The sequence below is a fragment of the Schistocerca americana genome, chromosome X, assembly GCF_021461395.2.
Source record: "Schistocerca americana isolate TAMUIC-IGC-003095 chromosome X, iqSchAmer2.1, whole genome shotgun sequence".
Taxonomy (NCBI): Eukaryota; Metazoa; Arthropoda; class Insecta; order Orthoptera; family Acrididae; genus Schistocerca; species Schistocerca americana.
In genome coordinates this window covers 919,125,344-919,148,997 of record NC_060130.1, presented here as the reverse complement: position 1 = coordinate 919,148,997, position 23,654 = coordinate 919,125,344, and the positions used below count along the sequence as shown (strand labels likewise).

General features: G+C 39.6%; 1 protein-coding gene across 2 annotated transcripts in view; it reads right to left on the bottom strand.

Moving 5' to 3' along the window:
• LOC124555077 (talin-1) overlaps positions 1–12,995 on the bottom strand; it is a 280,294-nt gene extending 267,299 nt beyond the window's left edge. For both annotated transcript variants that reach the window (XM_047128867.1, XM_047128869.1), the window contains exon 1: positions 12,963–12,995. The gene's annotated coding sequence lies outside the window, so the exon portion shown is untranslated. The remainder of the gene's footprint in view (positions 1–12,962) is intronic.
• Between the last annotated feature and the right edge of the window lie 10,659 nt (positions 12,996–23,654).

Below are 23,654 nucleotides of genomic sequence, written 5' to 3'. Positions count from 1 at the left end.
ATGGTATGATCACATAGGCTCAGTCGTAGGTGGCAAACATCTGGCAAAACGTCATAAGCCTGCGAACGTGACTGCTTACGAAAGAGTCGTGCGACCCATCCTAGATTACTGCTAAGGTGTTTGAGATCCATACCAAATAGAACTAACAAAACAACACACGAAGAAGGGTGGCACGAATGGTTATGTCTGAAGGTGATTCAGCTATCCCAGGAAAGCCTACTTAAACGGTTTCAAGAAGCAGGATTGCTACCGGCTCTTGCGCGTCGCTCTCACTAGGCCAGACGCACCCAGGCATCTAAGCAGTCATTTTTACTGCGCCCCGTTAAGTGCTACAAGCTATTGTGGGAAACACCATCTGCCATGCACTTTCACTGAGGTTTGTGGAGTATAGATGTAGAAAGTAACTTCTTTCAATTCTTTTCTTCTTCGTAAACGTTTAGCAATCAGAACTACCAATGAGGCGATATTGACGGTTACAATAACTTCCGTTAATATTACGGCTAGAAGCATGTACATAGGACAAGTCCTGCAGCACCTCTCTAAACAATCTGAGGCCTACATATTCGTTTTATATGATTATTTTTAAAGTTCCTTAAAAACAAAACAGAAATGGCTGATACCGAAGGGCACAACTAGTGTGAGGTGTCGTGGAAGTGGCGCTCATCTCGTTTAGTGCAGTCAGAATACTGGTGGCTAAATTTGTGATCCTAATGTTAAACCGTTTCCAATGTCGAGTACGTAGGCTGTTAAACCACGAAACACCAAGGACGGGGCGGCGAGAAGAAGGAGGTAGGAGGAATGAGGGAGGGGAAGGGGCGGGACAGGCAGCGTGGGCAGTTCAGGATGTTAGCTGAAGGCGGCGAAATTTAGCGAGAGAAAGTACTACGCGCGACAATCTCAATCTCAGGTCTGTCCCTAACCGCATACTTTGCGCGTGTATACCTTTGAAATAATTGTTACACTTTCTAAAGTAATATTATATTAGTGTTTCCAGCAGCTGAAACCTTTTATCTTTTTGAATATGCTGCATGTTGCTTTGCATCTCCAAGCTAATTACTGAAAAATGCGTTTTACGATGCGTGAATTTGCTTCAATTTGCATATGCTTTACTGTAAGCATTGAGAAAAGTTGGAAGAAATTTGAAAAACGTTAATACATACCCAAGCGCACACGTACTCAGATTAAAATAAAAAAACGAAGACGCATGCATATCAAAACTGCCTGTTATCGCTGGCACAAGAGCTATTTCCGATGAAAAACACTGTCCATTATCAGATTGTAAGATATTACTCAGAAACTAAAACGTGCGTAAGAACATGACAATAACAGAAGTGAATGACAACAGAAATTATTTCAGCGATGGAAATAACGGCCGGGCACTGGGCCCGCTGATTCAGTTACTTGAATCAATACGGCAACAAGCCAATTTTTTTAAAACTTCGTTTCCGCCAAGACCCGTTCCAGCCGTCGCCCACTTTAATAGGCTTCGTTCAGTCACTTAGTTACTGTCAGTGTGTCAATTGCATTTTAAATGCTGCATCCACCCTGTGTAAAACAATTTCTAGTAATATCTTTTCCGAATGTTGTATTAAGGTCTAATCTAGAATTATGGTGCATTTATTTTCTTTCTGCATACAGTACCTCTCTGTTCAACATTTAATGTGGTATGGCAGTCAGAAAATACAGTGAGTACAGAAATTGTGTTGTAATGGACAGCTGCAGCATTGAAAATGTAGTTGACATACTGATGACAAATATGTGAGTGCACAAAGTCAACTAAAAATTGGCAAAGGCCCAAATACAGCTCGGCATACATAAAAAACGAGACATCTGTACATCTGTTGCTGTATTTCTTCAAATCATGAAGGGAAACACTGCTGAGTGCTAGGGAGAGGGAGAGTTATGCTTATACTATATTCACATACACCAAAATTGAAACATTTTGAGGAAGAAGCAAGTCGGAAAATAATTTCTGAGAACGGTCTACACGGTACCTCAGGATACTAAAAAACTATACCTAATATAACAAAATACAGAATATCAACAATAGCCAATGAAACCAAATGAAATTGCAACTCACAGAATTTTTGAAGTCAAATACTTCCAACTGAGGACAACAAAACTGAAATAATGACTGATCAGAGATTTATCTCCTGACACTACTCAGTAACCAACATCAAGAGTATGAATCACACTGAACAAACCTTTGTAAGGCCAGTCTCAACTGATATACAAGTATTGCTACATTTCCTCTTAATGCCACATATTTTGATGTCAACCAGTACCATTACCTTTCTAGGTCACTAATGAACTGGGTAGAAGTAGCTAAACTTAACTGTGAATTAGTGAAAATAGCAACGGCATGTTCATCAAGTGTGTAATTACAACTACTGTGATTTAAATCCTTTACTAATTAAGAAGCACAACACTAACCTGAACACAGTCCTAAGAGAAGACGTTTCAAATGGCTCTGAGCACTATGGGACTTAACATTTGTGGTCATCAGTCCCCTAGAACTTAGAACTACTTAAACCTAACTAACCTAAGGACATCACACACATCCATACCCGAGGTAGGATTCGAACCTGCGACCGTAGCAGTCGTGCGGTTCCGGACACATGTAATTACATGAAGTGCTTGTAGAGTGGTATGCGATAATACTATTCTTACCATAAAGCATAAAATGGAAAGCAAGCTAAATACAAAAGTCAATACCAAACACATCTTACTCCTCTCATAAAGTACACTGACATATTCCCAACTTATCAGTCCCATCTGATAGACAGATCACAACCCAGGTGGTTTTACACCCTCACTCAAAATAACAATGTAGAAAGGTATATATTCAAATTGTACAAACTATATGAGGAATTACATCTTCTGTTATCAAGTATCTCTGGATTACAAAAACAAGGTAATGAGTAAATTAATAATTTCTAGCTATGTGCAAATATTCAATTTAGGACCTAAATATGTATCTGATAAAGAGAGTGACCAGTAATTCAACAGTGGCTGAGAAATTAGTGGCAAGTCTCTATGTAGAAATTAAAGAGGACAGATGATTCTGTAAAAATGACAGTTTCCTGAACTTTCACAAAATTTTGGATGTGAAGCAGAAGAGCGTAAAATGTCGGATCAACTAATGCCAACAATGTTGACAGAAGATCATCATCAGAAGTGTCAGTGTTACATTGGATTTCTTGATCTTTGATGCTGATTATGATTATTTCCTGAGCTATAACCTCACCAAGAAGATGCATATGTAGCATTCAACCCTGCCCAAAAGGCCTGTTCATGGGGGGAAGGTATCATCATCAATGTAAATGTTTATCATAAACATGCTGCAAAAACATCACCTGCACTTTTACAAATCGTAATAATCTCCAGCTGAATACAGTGGTCATAAGGGTTTGGTTGGAAGCTAGTTCCTTGATTTTCCTGTAATTGTTCTCAGGCTACTAGATATTTTCATCCCCTTCAGCTTATTCAAAATTATTTTTTACTGGACACCATTTCCACAATGATGACACTGTGGAAACCTGATACCAAATTGTGATCGTAAGAGGGAAATTTCTATAAAAATATACAAGGAGTATCATAACATAGGCCAACAGATGTTTTGGTGCCAGGGTTTTTGGAAGCGAATTTAATATGAATTCGATGCCCTGAATTCAAACATGGCATTAGTATCAGCCCATGAACTCAAATTTCTGAGATACAACATTTTACTAAAATATATGTTACACTATTTTAAGTTAACCCATGGATCAAATACAAAATAGAGATTATTTATTACGATATCATAAAAAATATTATTATATACAAAATATAATGAAAAGTCATCAAACTTCAGAATCTTTTTCATTATATTTTTGAACATATTTTGAAACAACCCATTTTTAAACCCCAGCAGTAACTCTCACAACACGATTATCCCAAATCCTGTGGCAATGGCTCTCCATGGTTTTAACATTCTGGTGAAATCTTTCATTTTGTTTCTTACTGTTCTCTCTTAAATTTTCAGGAAAACAGTAAGTGGCTGTGTAAATAGCGCACCTTAATACTCATGTTACACCAAAGGGATTTGAAACTTAAGTATCACATCTGCCAGTTCAACTTAGTTTTCAGCTCTGCATTTTCCCAGAAAACTTCTGACAGCTACAGCAAATGAAGGTCAGACTTTTCGTTACACCTAATTCATTGAATTTATGAATGGAGGATGCTAAAGGAGTTGTTTTTTTTGTGGGCTGTCAAATATTTGTGCCGTAATTTTTTCCACACATAAGTGAAGCATTTCCCCCTACATATATATGCAAAGCATGAGCCATTCTTATCAAGAGCATTTAAAAACTGTTTCATAAGGCCCAGTTTGATATGTAGTGGAGGAAAGACTATTTTCTCTCATTCAACTAAGGGGCCATTAATGTCATTCTTTTCCCCAACATCCATGTTTTCTATCTTAGGCCACTCTTTTCTAACCCAGTCACGTTTTGTCTGTGCTGTTCCAGAGCAACAAGAAGCAAGAATGTTTGGTGTGGCCACTTTGCTGTCCAAGGAGAAACTTTACCATATTGCTTAAGTTCACAAAAATCACCCACTGATGTTCATGATACTTTATCTTCTCCAAGACAAAGCTATGGTGTTACACTGAGTTAGCAACTGGAATTGAACTATATTTGTTCTCACTGTATAGAACAACACATTTCAATTTTCACTTTGAACTGCAACAAATAGGCACCAGTCATCTGGAAAATATTCAGGAAGATCCATTTTTCCAGGAAACTTCTAAATTTCAATGATAAAATGAAAGATCATCACCGTGACAAGAGATGGACAGCAGACCCATTTCTCTTGCATAGTAAAAGTTAATTTTGGTTTCTTGTTCCAGTAAATTTGTGTCATTCAGAAATTCATAAGCTTCTTAAGATAGGTAGAGATCTCTGCTGAGGGCATTTAACACACTGACTGTCATGAGGTCACCGGCAGCCACGGCAGAGCCTCAAGCCTGACACCACGGTCTGGCCTGTCGATGAAACATCCATCACTATACGTGTAGCAGTCAACATGTTTACTCATCCTAGTTGAAACGTTGAGGAATTGATAATGTCCCCTAATAATTACTGTCACTTTCATTAGAAATGATAATCAAATGGACACCCTAGCTGCAAACAGGCGTTGATATACTTCATTGGAGACATGTTGAAAATGTGTGCCCCCAACCGGGACTCAAACCCGGGATCTCCTGCTTACATGGCAGACACCCTATCTATCTGAGCCACCAAGGACACAGAGGATAGTGCGCCTGCATGGACTTATCCCTTGCACGCTCCCCGTGAGACCCACATTCCCAACATGTCCACACCACTACATTCGTAGTGCACCTAATAGATGTTTGCCCATCATACACATTACTCATGGCAGATTAATCTACCAGGCCCCGTAAGAGTTTGGGCATAGCGTGTGCGTTCGCACAAGAAGGTCGATGGCTGGGAAGCCATATTATTAACTATATATGAAGGTAGTATCTGTTCCCGAAAGAACAGTTACCGTCGATGACCACGCAGCTTTAGCTAGAATGAAATGATAATTAAATGGACACCCTAGCTGCAAACAGGCGTTGATATACTTCATTGGAGACATGTTGAAAATGTGTGCCCCCAACCGGGACTCAAACCCGGGATCTCCTGCTTACATGGCAGACGCTCTAACCATCTGAGCAACCGAGGGCACAGAGGATAGTGTGCCTGCAGCGACTTATCCCTTGCACGCTCCCGGTCAGGGCACACATTTTCAACATGTCTCCAATGAAGTATCTCAACGCCTGTTTGCAGCTAGAGTGTCCATTTAATTATCATTTCATTCTAGCGAAAGCTGCATGGTCATCAACGGTAACTGTTCTTTCGGGAACAGATACTACCTTCACATACACTTTCATTAGCATCAGAGGGCCAACACTTGACATCACAAAGCACTTCCTCCGAGTAAGACAACAAGCGTTTTGCAGAGACTAAATCAGGATAAGTAAACTTGTTTTGATTGATTCCAGTTATATTTATTCCACAGAACTAGCAGCTACCGAAGTGGTTTTAGGATTCTTTCCTAACCATCAAGTTTCAGACTTTCTTATCCCACTGTGGTAAATGTCCAGTACAAGATTTACAGACGTGAAGTTGTGCCCAGGTTTTATCCTGATCACCAAACATAATACCAAATTATCAAAGATAAGCTTTTTTTACAAAGTCAGTAATAGTATTTCCATTCTCTTTCAATCTGTATTCTCCACATACATAGCAAAACACATCAGGATGATTACACAATTTCTTCTAATTCAACTCATTGTGTTTCTTTTCAACAACACAATACATTTTAGGTGAACTTTACAGCAACTCTTTGACAAAAACAAATATCATGCAGGGTCAACTACACTCAATGCCATATGGCAAGAAGTCACAAATTAATCTCAACTCTAGCACTGAAGATCACTTAGGTACTCTGATGCTTACTCCGTCTGCTGAATTTTCTTGGAATTAACTGGATGGCAGATTGGTAACAAAGCAAATATACAGGAACTAATACCTGCGTATGTGATTTAGAACTGCACTTTTCATGTAGAGTTGCACATTCAGAAACACTCATCTAAAATATAGAGCAGATAAGAGAAATTTTGTTTCATATTCCACGTGAGTTTTACAAACCTAGGCACAAAAAACTCTTTCTTGTAGGCCCACGTAATTAATAGCAAAAACTGACATGGATGAAAATATATGATAGAAGCAAAAATGTACACACAACCATGTATTTGCAAATGAGTCACTTGCAAGGTAACTGAGAATGAGTGGTTACAATCTGCCACTAACCTCAGTAAGGAATCTGTCGTACGTAGACCAACTGTATTTGAAATGTAAACTTTTCAATGAAGTCTCCACCTAATTGGGCTCAAACTCAAAATTCAACTATGACCCACTGCTGGGGAATACGATACATGAATGATGACATACTGGTATTTTTCTGCTGATGTAAGAAGACACCGTGCCAATGTTGTCATATATGGACAATCACACTGGGTCTGTCCCTTGGCCTCCAAGATCACCTGACTCAATCCTCTGGATTTGTCTGTCTGTGGTCATCTCATAAATAAAGTGTACTACACTCCTGTTGCTAAGTTGAAGATTTACAAGTTGATGTAGGTTATTTTGAAAGAATCCAGAATACACTTCAGCGACAACTGCAGTACTGTATACAAATGCAAGCAACACACGTAGAAAATGTTCCTTAAAATGTGTGAGTGTAAAGTAAATTGTAATGCGTAATATGATACAGTGTATTATTTCTGGTTAAGGTAGGCCACAGGGGAAATTAGAGTCCATACATGCAAATACATAGAACAATATTGGCTATGGAGTCACTGGTTGCTTGTAACCACATATTTGCAGGGTATTTCATAAATGGCTTGTTTGCAGACCAATGTTTCGACAGAATTTTTGCTTCTATTAGTACATACTTTCACCTGTGTGAGTTAGTTAATTAAAATACACCTTGTATAAAAATTGGTAACACCATTACAATAAGTGTTTTAACAATAGAAGCAGTTATGCAGAAAAAGCATCAAAGATAACTTGAATGGAAAAAAACTTAATTCATACGGACAGTATAGTTGGGCTGTTAAAAGTTGACGGGCGAGAAACTCCACTTTACAGTAACAGTTTTTTTTTGTTTGTTTTGTCATTCCGATATAAAATCTATTACATGAAACAATGGCAGTAATGGATGATACACTGGATTATATATTTGTGTAGAGTAGTTTATTTCCCAAAACAATTATGTATACTAATGATCTGAAGCAACATGCTGACATGGCATTATGGTGTTACGAAATACGCAGATACAAAAATCTGTTTCTGCATTTTATTGATGTATATACTGTGATGAATATATGCTCCATTTAAGGAGAACCTTTGGGGAGTTTGGGAGATGTGGACAGGAACTAGAAGAAAACTGGGGCTTTGAGTCAGAATGTAATGCATACTTACATAGTGGAATTAGTTCACACTGCCCACAAAATGTACTAATTCAGATTTGTGTCATAGTGTGGTACACTATTTTACATTACAACAAATGTTCAATACATAACTATTAGGTTTTGCTTCCAAAAGTTCGCCATACAAACAATTTACACCATGTGTGCAACTACATTTTAAATTCTCCTCAGTGATGTCATAATTCCCACATCTTGATTATTATTATAATCACTCAATTACATAGCAATATGGGCTTCTGCTTGACTACTTTAATCATAGAACCAGGCCCTTATAGAGAAGTGTGGACATTAACTGATGTTTGTTAATAAATTTACTATCGCAAACAGCTTACCATTCCTATCTTCCTAAAACTTCATTCCAAATTATTTACACCACCAGCTTACGGCCAAGCCAATACACCACACAGCATGCACATTATCCATTACTGCATTAGGCTTATATGGGAAATACATGTTATTTTGCAACAGGGACCACAAAAGCATTTCTTTGAAGGAACTTTGTGAAAAAAGGGAATTGTAAAATAAAATTAGAGAGAGAGAGAGAGAGAGAGAGAGAGAGAGAGAGAGAGAGAGAGAGAGAGAGAGAGAGAGAGAGATAAAAGCACTTTGACAGTATGATGCATCATAGAGATAGTCCTTGTGTACCTATAATGTAATGTGGAATATGAAGCATACTGCAAGCAGATTTCCTTTTCAGGCCCACGCAACATTAGGAGATACTGACAGGTCAACTTAGGACTGAAGCCTAGATCCCTGGAGCTATACTCTTGACACTTAACAACATTGCCCCCAAGCCACTGCCAGATGGAGCACTAAGGCATACCTAAACAAACATTAAAATCAGGCAGTTGCTAATAGTGCAATTACAGGTAGCAATGTTTTAAGACACAAATAAGTGTCTTGGAAACGGCGGGAGTGGTCTGTCTGTGTAAGATACTTACCATCAACAGGTGAAACTAAATAATCATTGGAATATAAACCAGACTAAAATTTACAAGAATATGTGAATCACATTGTTTATGTTACAAAGATGAAAATTCTTCAACTCATCACCAGTATTTTATAGTGCTTTATCATGAACCGCCTATCATGAATCAGCATATTACTTACTGAAAAAAAAAACACACTGGTGTTAGATTTGACCTGTCTTAAGTTTCAAATACGGATCCACTTTTTTGTGTACTGGAAGCAGCCTATGTGTAGTAGTATCAGAATGTGTTGTCTAATCATAGATGTGACTTGCTATGACAGAACACAGGATAAGATTATTGTACTTATTTATGGTTGGAAAGCAAAAATAGGAGTATCATATCCATAGCAAACAACTGACACATTTTCAACAGCTCAATTAAGGCTAATGTTTTCCTTAGTGATATAGCTTAGGCTAGAGTGTGGTATTGAAGATCCCCCCCCCCCCCCCCAGAAAAAAGACAACTTGGTTCTGGTAACAGACTGGTCCATAGTGTAGCCCGAGGTCTGGGTCAGAATAGTCATACAAAACATTTTAGGAAATCTAAGGGGGGGGGGGTTTACACTATGTAACTTTTACCTTGATCAATCTGAAGTAATCCCTGTTATATTCAAGGAAATTCTTCATTAACAACAATTTTTATGCATACCTCTAAGCATAACACACATTTTGGTATTCATTATTTAGTGTACACTACAAATATTTGTTTCTCCATCATGAAAGTTTTTCAAAGTACCAAAACACTTTTTTTTTTTTTTTTTTTTTTTTTTTTAAAGCAGAAAATCACATTAACTGTGTATGCTCTCTCTTACCTGTCAAAGTTTAGTAGACTATGTTTAACATAAAGTAAATTTTTAAAGAAAAGAGTTGCTGCTCATATTGAAATTTTATTATGTTTAAAATAAACTGGTATGAAAATGTCCTAAGACATAGTTACAACTGGACTTGGCGTGTAATATTTAGAACCAACCAGTACTAGAACTAAAAAAGTTGCTGTTGCCCCACCACCCCATTCTCTCTTACTTCCACCACAGACCATGTGCAAGAAAGTGGCACCCAGAAACTTCTGCAAATGTCTAACATTCATTATATGCTCCTCAACACTTGCAAAAAGCTTAACAGTATTTGCAGAAAGGATTCCACAACCTTGGGTTCCATGTTACTTCAAAATAAAAACACTTTATTCATCTCACAGATCTGCATTTATAGTCCACAGCCTTTTTATGATTAAAGTAGAAGGTTCTCAGTTATCGTAATATCCCCCAGCCACATTCTTGGCATTCAAGTCACTGATCACTGATCCTGAGAGAGAGAGATAGAGAGAGAGAGAGAGAGCTGTGTGGGCTGAGGGGCTATTCACCATGCATCCACCCATCAAAGGAAAGGAGGGGGGTTGGGGCAGAGGGTGTAACTGCAAGGATTGGTATTTAGTCTCAGGGGAATAAGAGCTACATTTTACCTCATGCACAATACCTTCCTTGCAGTTACCTACTGGAATTAGTTGAGTATTTCCTTAATTTTCTCATGCTCGTGATGAGTTTTTGTACCAGGAAGAAGAAACAGAACTCTTTCCATTTCTTTGGGTAATAATGAAAGCAATAAATACTATAACCTTAATGGTGTTGCTGACCAATATAGCTTACTGAAATTCACTCTATTAACCAATAAAAGGAAATAAAATAATTAATTTAATGCGAGTAGTGACTATCAAAAATGTGGAAGAAAAATGAATTTTGCCAACTGTTCAATGACCACAGTAAGCTAACAAAAGTAATTGCAGAACAAAGACCACACACATCTATTTTTAAGTTCCAACTAGCCTATAATCTAATTTTCATAGTGTAGCTGTTTCTGAACTGTACAATACATGAGATAGTGTTCAACATCCACAAATACATAAGAATGCAAACACTAAAAAGAACAACCATACTTCACAAATGACAGATAAAAACCATTGTCCATACCTGCATATAAGTTATGTGACAGAAAAACTTCTTGAAGCATTTATTCAAGAAGCTCACTGCAAAAACTACAATAGCATGTCGCAGAGCTCTAAAATTTTGCTTTCCTGGTTCTTCAATGCTATGTCAAACACTCATTCAATTTGAGGATGATCATGTTAATTCCCTAAGATCAATCTTTAGCATTTATTATGATTGGCTCTGGACACAAAAGAAACCGGCCTTTGGATGGTAAATGCAAAGTTGAAGCCACAGTTTGATGACCAGGGACCTAACAGTACTAATACTCTGTCATTAACTGTCAGTAACTATTGTTAATTACTTTTAAATGCTTGTATTAACAGATGACTTGTGGAATAAATGAAAAACAGAATAAGTTACGCCTAAGCTTACTTCTTTAGGTGGTGCATACTGAATGAAAATCTGCCCACCACCAAGTATATAGAAGAGGACACCATGCTCAAACAATTTTATTATTCTCAATAGGTAACATACACAACATACCTAAATAATTAAACTGTCAGGAAACCTTTACTGTGATTGCACTGTAGGCTATTATTACCCATGTGCAAAACTGTTAAAATACTATATTGTAATAACTTCATGCTCCAAGTGCCTGTAGCAAACTAGGTAACCAGTCACCGGATACAGGGCATGCAGCTAATTTACATAAACAAAGCACTATTTCCACTGTCTCAAGTACTTAAGGCAAAACTGGCACTATTTGTATAATGTTTAGACCCAACTGAGGACCCCTATCACAGGAAAATTTCTGTATACTACTTCATTGAAACTTGAATAAATCACACATTAAAATTTCGGGACCCAAGTCACAATTTCCCGTTATCTATCACTACAAATATGATTGCACCTGACTGTTACCTGTAGTATCTCCAGTCTACAAGCAGATATCTGGGCCACTTCACAGCAGTGCAGTATTTTAGGGCGTAATATGACTGAACTGTGTGTCATGATGGCTATGTAGTTAGTTGAATGCATTATGTTACTCTTATTTCTTGCTTAAATGGAGGAGGTAGCATGTTAATACACGTCTTGCTGCTGATATTTATCCATCCTTTTACTGTGAATGAAAGAAGGCGTTCCCCAATGAACATGACGTACGTATTACGACAGCTTAACCAGTTATAATGAGACATAAGAATGCTACGAGAATATTATTAAACAGTTAGCGTTAGAAACTCATTCACCCCAGAAAATACAACACAGTTTATGTCAAACACAAACTTTACAAAATACACATTTACGTACGCCGTATAGATTTCAAATTAGGCAGTCTGGACTAATAATAAAACTTAAATAAAAATTACATTAATAGACAACACTTTCCCCACTACTATTAAATCCTCTGCACAGTTTTCCTATTACACGAACACAACTGCGATAAAATTAGAAATGTCTTATTTGTGTACATTCACTGCTGACATGTAAGAAGCGGAAGATGTAGTGATAAAAGTTTGTCACTCCTCTAAAATTATATAAAAATGCTTTGTAAACGTAGTTATTACTTAACCTATACATATGAGAGGAATGAAAAGTTTACAGTTCACGATGAAATATTTTCAAACCTGACATCATGAGGGTTACAACCGAGAGCCAAGTTTTATTCAAATGTCAACAACAGCCAAAATCGTTCATTACTAGAGAAGCCATTTTCACAATTTTCACCGCTTCTGAATTTTCATTCAAGCAGTTTCGGGGGCGTGACAAAAAATTAGAGTTTACACATTAAGTGCAATAACTCCACGAAGACAAAATACAATATTTCTTCAAACATTTGCGTGAGCAATGTAGTAATGGCGAATCACCGAGAGGAGGCACATCTGCGACAGAAACCCCTCTCTATCCAACGGGCGTTGTCACAAAAAGTTCATTATCAGCACATGATAAGGTTAGCAACTGAAATATCTGAGATGCCGGTTATAATACCAACTATTATGGAATTTACCCTCAATATTCGCAAAATTCTACTCACCGACGCACACGCCCTGCGATACGTCTCTCACACAGCGCAAGCTCTCCTGCTCTCCTCTCATTGGTTGACGACGAGTGACTTACGAAAAAAAAGGGGCAATTGTTTCTACATCGGAAAAACTTTCTGAACATTAGTATAACGAAAAGCAACAACATGATTTTTATTCATAATTACAAATAGTGGCTAAATGTATAACTTTCGTACCGATAATAACTAAATTAAATGTACGTTGATACTGCAAAGCATCATGCAACTGTTACCGTATATGGCTTGGTAGGCGTTACGATTTCGCGCAGTAATTATCAATAAATTCCATTTTTCTAAATGAAATTACTTATAAACACAACTTGACACAGAAGTTAAGGTAGTGAATTACTTAGTCACGCCTCGAGAAATGCGTGTTCCTAAACGATTTTTTTAAATGTCGAAAATCAATTGCGACAAACTCCAGCTTCGATTGTCACCACTTATTGTTACCAGGCGTAGATGTGTTCCTGGTAATCTTGCTTCTAGTAATTGTAAATATGGAAATCTTTACAGCTCACTACATGTTAGTGGTTCACTGTACAGCAATAATATACAAATAAAACTGCGGTATGCTCACTCTGCTGTTACGCTGTTGCTGGACTGATCTTTCGCAGAGAGTGAAGAGTTCAGAAGAGGCGGAGGATGTATAACCTTGCACTACTTTAAGGCCTCTCTCTCTTTGTCTCTCCCTTCCTCCCTTTCCGGCACACACACACACACACACACACACACACACACACACACACACACAAACACAACATATTCGTACGCATGTAGTCACAGGACACAGGCTACGCAATGGAACAACTAGTCTCTAACGTTACATTTTTCACCGCCGACGCTTTACAGTATGAAACGTCCTTTGGCTTGGTTGCTCTATTTTAGACTATAGAGAGGAACTCCAGGAATAGTGGGTGTTATTTACGCTAGCTCTGCTGATCAAATTTCCAGCAGAACGGCAGACAGTTCTCTCAAACCCATAATCGATTTCTTCCCTTGCACTTGTCAACAAGTAATCGCGAACGGCGGAGGGCTTGTGTTTTTCGAAGTGAGTACATGCCGCTTGAGCTCTGTGCGAAGCAACGCAAATAAAGGCAGCATATCAAATATTTGTCACGCTGTAAATCTCGCACCGGCGAAATCTGAAATCAATTTACGTAAACTTGTTTTAATTTGGCACATCTCTCACATTTCTAACGGACCCCAGGCGTTTCGTATGGTTCTTGGCAATACGTTCACTTAATTCTTCCCAGGATTGTGCGGTAAGAGGAAAGGGCAGACTTCACATACCACTCGATAGAACATACAAATAAAAGCATGCAAGCTTGAGAATGACATACAATGTTTCCATAATTATAACCCGATTCTCTCTCTCTCTCTCTCTCTCTCTGTGTGTATGTGTGTGTGTTTACTCCTTAGTATTTAAAGTCCCGCTGCCATATAAGGCCAAGTGTTTGCTAATCATTTCGAGACAAATCGCGGATCAAATGGGTTATGCTCTTGTCGAAGGAGGCATCAAACGTTTTCACTTGAAGTAATGAAACTAATCTTAAAAAGAAAAAAAAAAAGATAGTAGAAACCTGGCCGCTGCATGCATACCATTGGTTTGTGCAGTAGGTCTCGTCAATGTGCTTATATGACTTATTCAACACTAAATTTTTGAGTTGTGTAGTTTTTTTAAACAAAAATTATCAGTGATCATTGTCGAAATTTTCTCAGCTTTGTGTAACATTAGAAATCCTAAAGATGTCAATTTCATGCCTCTCTACCATAGAAAACAAGAACCTTCTTTCTTTCTCCTTCTTGTTTTCACCGAGTTCTTCTATACGAGAGCGCAAACCATGTTTGAAAAAGCTTGCGGCAGACTATACGCTTCTTACACAGACTGTGATGTTTTCCCGCGTAACAGCTCGGTAACACCGTTGTGTCAGTAATACACCACACTTAGCTTGTCATATGACTTTTATCTTGTTACGCATAAAGGACCAATGGCAGGCGCTCCATTCATGCACAAATAGCAAATGAGATATATTCTTGAGTCTCAGTGTTAAAGTCTCAGTCGATTCGTGTACTATATCTAATAGTTTCCAAATTCCGTCTGTGAGATTATCGTGGACAGAGTGCGCTGATATACATCCTACAACGTGATTGTTATATATTAATCATCTGAGGACTTGGATACTGAAAATCTAAAACTGCGTACAAGAGACATCAATCCAACCAAAGTACTATCACAGTTTAAGACAACTCTATGTATTAGACTGTGGTACTATTTCCTACATTTTATAGTTTAAAATTACTAATACTTCCCAGAAGTTGTATAATCAGATGCAGCTACGAACATTAGCATGTTGATAACGTGAATTTAAACAGTAATAAAAACTAACAAAATCATCATCGCACAGCAACGCCAAGAGAAATTTCAAAATGTTTCGAAAGACACAATTTAACTATAAAATTCATGCTCTGTAGCATAAAATTCATTGCTCTGTAGCACATGAAGATGATCTCACAAATACAGAAACTCCAGAAAGAAAATTCGACGCTCATCGTATCATTATAAGTCACCACAGTGAGAGATGGAAGCGTAAAGCGTGAGAACTGTGTAAAATCTTGTTACGATATAACATGATACCTGTGTTGGCAGACTCCTTCTCAGTGCAGTTAATCTACAAAATACTCAGGAAAGCACGTTTAATGTGTAGGTCTGCGAGAATCGGATCGGGTATAATAATAACAGCCACGCTGTAGGCGGCGCTTTTTTTTATAGGTTTGTGTGTGATCTTCAAAGCAGTGGTGGTACCGCGAATGTGCATTGACGCAAATGAAAAGCCGTATCACGGCATTAAACGACATATTCATAGCTCTCTATAAACTACCATTCTCCTGGATAATCGCTCCGCTTGAAATGCGGCTTAAAAACAACAGTCGGCTTGGATTCGACCACAGAAGCGATTTCCTCATCCGTTCGATACGACCAACAAACGCAGGCAGCACGTGCAGCGCAGTGCACGGCTGCTCTAAAGGGCCGTGATGCCACAACCGCTCTATAGATGGCATTGCATTCGAGAGATGAGCTCACAGTTCCCTCCATCGTTACGGAAGAAACTGTTTGCTGTGTTGCGTTCGAGATATTCTGTTGACTACATCGCTCGCCCAGAGAGTAGAAATCTGCTACAGAAAGGCAGCCGGAAGAGTTTTGAACTTAACGAACTGACTACTTGACCCGTCTAGCAAACAACTAGCAAACTGCAGACGTGAAAATTATCAAGTGAAACTGCGGAGATGTGACAGTATTTGCCGCAGCCCTCAATTTAATAATTTTTCTTCGAACAGTCGGAATTAATTTACCTTTGTGTGATACAGTATTATAGATGGTCTACTGCCCCAATTTGTTGAGAAGATAGTTATGTGTAGTCTGATAACTGTAGTGTCTGGTAAAGGGAATACTCAGTTAGTATAAAATGAAAGAAATTAAAAAAAAATGGTTCAAGGCGGAGAGATTTATCATGGAGTACTTTTTCCAAATGTGCAAAACTGAGAGAGACCCGGCTAAGATTTGCGAGACGTACCGGTACAGATTACTCTGACAGAATGCTGTCTTCTCAACGTACTAAATTATTCTTGATTATTCAGGAGAGTGAGAGAAAGCCTACTTTTCTAACGTTAGTACCTTCTTGACTGATCTGTCACTTACCTTGCAGTGTTAGTAGTGGCAAAAAATAACGTAGCTCTTCATTATAATGTGTGTAATTGACTGACGGTTTAAAACCCATTCGCAATACGAATTCTGTTATCTGTTGGATGTCAGTGGAAAAATAATGGAAGGATTTTTGTGAAAATGCTGAAAGATTGTGTGAAAGTTTGAAACGAGTCATATTCCTTGGAATATGAAACATATTCTCTTCTCAGAGGAAGCTGAATAAAATACGAGTGCTCACTATCCCCGCCCAGTCATTGATGAAAGAACTTATGAAGATATAAAATGAAATGCATATTATTTAGCTATGGTTGTTATCATTAAACGAAAGGAATATAGGAAATAATAAAAGAAACCATAACGTAAAACGTCGAAGATGCTACTACGCAACGAATAAACGGAAAGAACTGAAAAAGTAATAATTTTTATTCTGTAAAAAGGAATAAAAGGAGACTGTAAGACAAGACTGGATAGCATGAAGAAAAATAAGAGACTTGAATATGGATTTGATGAAGGGTGAAGAATGTGTCACAGAACAGAAAGAGATCAAGACCTTTACAAAAATGCGATGCAGTCCCGAAATATGCAGTAGTTACCACATTCGGTAGATGGATGTTGCAGGCAACAGAGGCGAACTCCGGTACGGAGCTAAAGTTCCCTGAGTAACAGAGTCCCTGGTGACCAGCCCTTGGTTGCAGGACATTATCTGTCCGAAGAACAAACAGCGGTGGTAGTACTAGTAGTAGTTTTATTCATCTGTAGATGGTATTGGATACGTCTTTTATTACAATTTAAGAACAACAAAAATAATGTAATTTAAATGTACATGCATTCACATTCTTCCAGGTCTAGTTCGGCAAGGGTAGGACGGGTAATCGGCCGTGGCCTTATAGTTCTAGTGGGAACCATCCGAGCATTTATCTGAAGTAATTTAGGGAAACCACGTAAAACCTAAATTAGGACGGCCGGATGAAGTCTGGAGCCTCCAATCTTCCGAATAAAAGGCAAGTCGCTTCAAAACAGTGCTACCTCATTCGGTTTACCCCTAATGTACAACGTTGTTTTGCAAAGAACTTATTTAATAATGCAAAAGGCTAGTGCTGCACTGTTGAAAATCTTCCACTCCCAGTTACCGCACACACCATATACACACTGTTTAATAATGCAGCACTTTACTTTAGCGGCGGATACATAATTTTTTTCTGGAGGTAGGGGCATATATCAAAAGAGTGAACATGTCCCAAGTCTTCGCGAGACTAATAATAACACACACACACACACACACACACACACACACACACACATATATATATATATATATATATATATAATGTTGAGCAATGAAATTTCGGGAATACATTTGTCCTAGGTAATATTTAAGTGATTAACATTGCAAGATAACAGGTTAACGTAAGAGCGAGATAAGTCATTGCAAATGGTGGTACATTAATAGCCAGTGTAACCGCCAGAATGTTAAATGCAAGCATGCAAACGTGCATTTGGTCTATCAGTCTAGGGACGGTTAATGCTGTTTGTGGAGGACGCTGGAGTTCTCCGACATGTCCCACACGGCTTCAATTGGAGACAGAACTGGTGATCGAGCAGACCAAGACAAGACATCGACACTCTGTATAGCGTGTTGGGCTACAAAAACGGTTATGTGGACAAGCGTTGTCCTGTTGGAACACACACCCTGGAATGTTGTTCGTGAATGGCAGCGCATCCGGTCGAATCACCAGACTGATTTACAAATTTGCAGTCAGGGTGCGTGGGATAGCCACAAATGTGCTCCTGCTGTCATACGAAATTGCACCCCAGAGCATAACTCCGGGCCTCAGCTGGCCTCCTTCTAACCTACAAATGACCATCAATGGAACAGAGGCGGAACCAGCTTTCACTGGAAAACAAAATAGACCTCCACGCTGCCCTACAGTGAGGTCTTACTTGTCACCACTTAAGTCGCAGGTATAGAGCTAGAGCCTTGTTCGGCACATTCGTGAGATTAAGTCCTCCAGAATCGGAGTGTTAAAGTCTCGTATTTGACCTTAAACAACATCCCTTGGCTGACATAGTATCCAAAGGCTCCCATTAAACTGCCAGCATTACCACGTGACATTGGCAATACCTGTGCCAGGTGTGGCAGTCGCGAGTCCAGATGAACGTTAGAGTATTCCACCCTTTGGAGCAGGTCGTGGGTTCGGAGTGAATTGTTGCTTATGTGCCGTCGGACGTGCTGGAGCAGACGTCGGTAGCTCGCCGCCACTGATTGCCGTAGCGATCGGGTGAACAATACTCTAAGCATCGCAAGATGTCCACCGTCGTAAACGGACTGTGCAGAGCGTCCAGCCCTCGTCCGATGTGCATAATCTTTGTTTTATTCACGTTGACCCTGCTTCCCTCGCTCACTAGGCAGATGCACTGACCACCGTGCCATCCGTATACAATGGTCAGCGCTCCTGCACAGACTACCACTAGTAGGGTAGTGCCCCTTGCCCATTATTCTCATCACTCGCCGCATTTCCCCTACTCCCGTAAGAGTTCGAGCCTGGTGTGTATCCGCACATCTGCGAAATGGTATACCTATTTATATATAAAACTGAAGTTATTGTGTATCATTTTGCTAGTAAATATAACATTCATCATCAATCAGAAATCAAGCAAAAAATTCTTTTGTGGATGGTATCTGCACGAAGATGTGTTTTTGTATGACAGAAAACGTTGTTTAGAGGTGACAGTGAAGATCTGCGCATACATATCGGCAATCCGGCAATCCGGCAATTCATGCCTTTCCAACGAGCGATATCATTTCAAATAAAAGCGAATTAGTGAGTAGGGGTAACAGCACAATGACCGTCGTGAAGAGAGAAGAAGTACTTGGAAAAGAATTTACATCCTGGACAGTGCTGACAACTCACGCACGATTTCCACATCGTAGGTCCATCGATCATCTTCTATGGTAGGATTAAGGAAGTAAGTTTAGTGTTTTATGTCTCGTCGACAGCTAAGGTCATTAGTGACAGAGCTTTGCTCCGATTTTTTTTATTAATGCAGGGGAAGGGAAGGAAGAATCCGTGTCTTTTCAAGGAACCGTCCGGGTATTCGCCTAAAGTGAACTGGGAAACCACGGACAACCCAAGATTGGAAGGCCGGCTCTGGAGGTGAACCCGGCTCTCCCGAATGCGCGAGTCTAGGCACTTTAAGCACTACTCCGACCCGCTCAGTGTTGGGGCAGGAATGACAGGCGACAGTTGTAAGGTTTCGTGAAAGCGCAGAATAGGAAAGTTTATATTCAAATGTAGTACTTAATGGTATGTTGTTGTTGTAGTCTTCAGTCCAGAGACTGCTTTCATGCAGCTCTCCATGCTACTCTATCCTGTGCAAGCTTCTTCACCTCCCAGTACCTACTGCTACCTACATCCTTCTGAATCTGCTTAGTGTATTCATCTCTTGGTCTCCCTCTACGATTTTTACCCTCCACCCTACCCTCCAGTACTAAGCTAGTGATCCCTTGGTGCCTCAGAACATGTCCTGCCAACCCATCCCTTCTTCTAGTCAAGTCGTGCTACAAATTTCTCTTTTACCCAATTCTATTCAGTACCTCCTCATTAGTTATGTGATCTACCCATCCAATCCTCAGCATTCTTCTGTAGCACGACATTTCGAAAGCTTCTGTTCTCTTCTTGTCTAAACTATTTACCGTCCACGTTTCACTTCCATATATGGCTACACTCCAACAAATACTTTAAGAACGACTTCCTGACGCATCAATCTGTACTCGATGTTTCTAATTTCTTTTCTTCAGAAACGCTTTCCTTGCCATTGCCAGTCTACATTTTATATCCTCTCTACTTCGACCATCATCACTTCTAAGTGTCTCATTTTCTAATCCAATTCCCGCAGCATCACCCGATTTAATTCGACTAAATTCAGTTATCATCGTTTTGCTTTTGTTGATGTTCATCTTATAACCTCCATTCAAGACCCTGTCCATTCCGTTCAGCTGCTCTTCCAGGTCCTTTGCTATCTTTGACAGAATTAGAATGTAATCGGCGAACCTCAAGGTTTTTTTTTTTCTACATGGATTTTAATTCCTACTACGAATTTTTCTTTTGTTTCCTTTAGTGCTTGCTCAATATACAGACTGAATAACTTCGGGGATAGGCTACAACCTCGTCTCACTCCCTTCCCAACCACTGCTTCCCTTTCATGCCCCTCAACTCTTATAACTGCCGTTTGCTTTCTGTACAAATTGTAAATAGCCTTTCACTCCCTGTATTTTACCACTGCCACCTTCAGAATTTGAAAGAGAGTATTCCAGTCAACATTGTCAAAAGCTTTCTCTAAGTCTGCAAATTCTAGAAACGTAGGTTGGCCTTTCCTTAATCTATCTTCTAAGATGAGTCGTAGGGTCAGAACTGCCTCACGTGTTCCAACATTTCCACGGAATCCAAACTGATCTTCTCAGAGATTGGCTTCTACCAGTTTTTCCATCCGTGTGTAAAGAATTCGTGTTAGTATTTTGCAGCCGTGGCTTATTAAACTAATAGTTCGGTAATTTTCACATCTGTCAACAACTGCTTTCTTTGGGACTGGAATTATTATATTCTTCTTGAAGTCTGAGGGTATTTCGCTTGTCTCATACATCCTGCTCACCAGACGGTAGAGTTTTGTCAGAGCTGGCTCTCCCAAGGCTATCAGTTGTTCTAAGGGAATGTTGTCTACTCCCGGGGCCTTGTTTCGACTTAGGTCTTTCAGTGCTCTGTCAAACTCTTCACGCAGTATCATATCTCCCATTTTATCTTCATCTACATCCTTTTCCATTTCCATAATATTGCCCTCAAAACATCGCCCTCGTATAGACCCTCTATATACTCCTTCCATCTTTCTGCTTTCCCTTCTTTGCTTAGAACTGGGCTTCCATCCGAACTCTTGATATTCATACAAGTGGTTCTCTTTTCTCCAAAGGTCTCTTTAATTTTCCTGTAGGCAGTATCTAACTTACCTCTAGTGATATATGCCTCTACCTGCGATCGTTATCGGTAAACCTGTCGGTCATCAGAGGACTTCCATCTCATGTGTGATGAAGCTTGACACATTCCTCTAAACGAACTTTGATTTATGTGATGTACTCCATTCTCCCTGTCGCATCTTGGGTGTAAAATCGAGATTTCAGCGTCATAACTAAGTTAGCGATAGGTACTTGTGAGACGCTGCAATCCCCGTTTACACATTTGCCTGGCAGATGTGCCGTTTACAGAGTTAGTGACGGAATGACTTGTAATTTTTACATGTCGGACACTGCTGCTATGCATTTATCTGTTTCCTTGTAGGATGTATCCCCCGCTACTAACGATCGTTTTATATAGACCTGATTCAGGCATCGTATAATTTCTGAACCGTGATCGGATATGAACAGTGGACGCTATACATCTCTGGAAAGTTATATTGTGCATGTATCACTCATACCCAGTGTTTTAAGGAAGTAGTTTTCTCGTTTTACGGATCAAAATGGTTCAAATGGCTCTGAGCACTATGGGACTTAACTTATGAAGTCATCAGTCCCCTAGAACTTAGAACTACTTAAACCTAACTAGCCTGAAGACATCACACACATCCATGCCCGAGGCGGAATTCGAACCTGCGACCGTAGCGGTCGTGCGGTTCCAGACTGTAGCGCCTAGAACCGCTCGGCTATTCCGGCCGGTCTTTTACGGATCGATACCGTAGTTTATCGTAGGGAAACCCGGGGAGAAGGATGTATGTCATGCGCTTGAAATATATTTCTTACATTGGAATATTAACAGCGCTACATTCCATGTGGTGTCACCGCCAGACACCACACTTGCTAGGTGGTAGCCTTTAAATCGGCCGCGGTCCGTTAGTATACGTCGGACCCGCGTGTCGCCACTGTCAGTGATTGCAGACCGAGCACCACCACACGGCAGGTCTAGAGAGACGTCCTAGCACTCGCCCCAGTTGTACAGCCGACTTTGCTAGCGACGCTACACTGACAAATACGCTCTCATTTGCCGAGACGATAGTTAGCGTAGCCTTCAGCTACGTCATTTGCTACGACCTAGCAAGGCGCCGTATTCAATTGATATTTATTATATGAAGCATGTATCATCAAGAGCGATGTTCTACAATAGAGTTGATAGCTTGGTTGATTTACGTAAAAATACGTCGAACTCCATCTATCTGGGGCTCTGTCGCGCATAAAAATAATTCGTTTCTTGTTCTTCTTAACCGTCTGCTATTACATCACGACACTTTGAAATCTGTTACTACACATCGATAAGGAGTGCTAAGTTCCTCGACATGGGCGCATCTCGAGAAATCTTGTGCACTTGGATGGGCGAGGACTCGGTAAGCTCCATTCATTCATGAGACGTGGAATGTAGTGACCCATTTCTGGTCGGATGCAGATTAAATCGGTAGCGGTGCTGCAGGATGGGCTGGTCAGTGACAGTGCGAGAGGGTCTTTCACCGTCTAATTTTACCCTAAGACAGCGAGAATGCTCTGTGACTCTCATCAGCATAAATTACGCACTATGCTCAGGGTGTTACACATACGTAGAGCGTTGTCTGACATACTTTGATGATGTTTGTGCTCGAGAATTAACATTGAATGGACGTACTGCACAGTCATCTATCTACATTCTGAACGATACTCGTAAGGTGAAGAAGGGGTGCTTTAGCTATGATACTGAAGCTGGGAAACATGCTGCCACATCATTGGTTGGTGTTAAAATTAGTGTAAAATTGCAAAAATTGTTATCACTATCAACTGTTATATTTATTATTAGAGTACATCGATGTTGTCTTTTCCATCCCATCCGTCCACTGGTACGCTATTGGTTACCACACAATGATTGACTGACATCGCTTGTTTGAGGTGGAGATAGAGTTTTGGCGGCTGGGCTATACTTTATGGGGTGGATAGCACCGGAACAGTGATCGCGTAC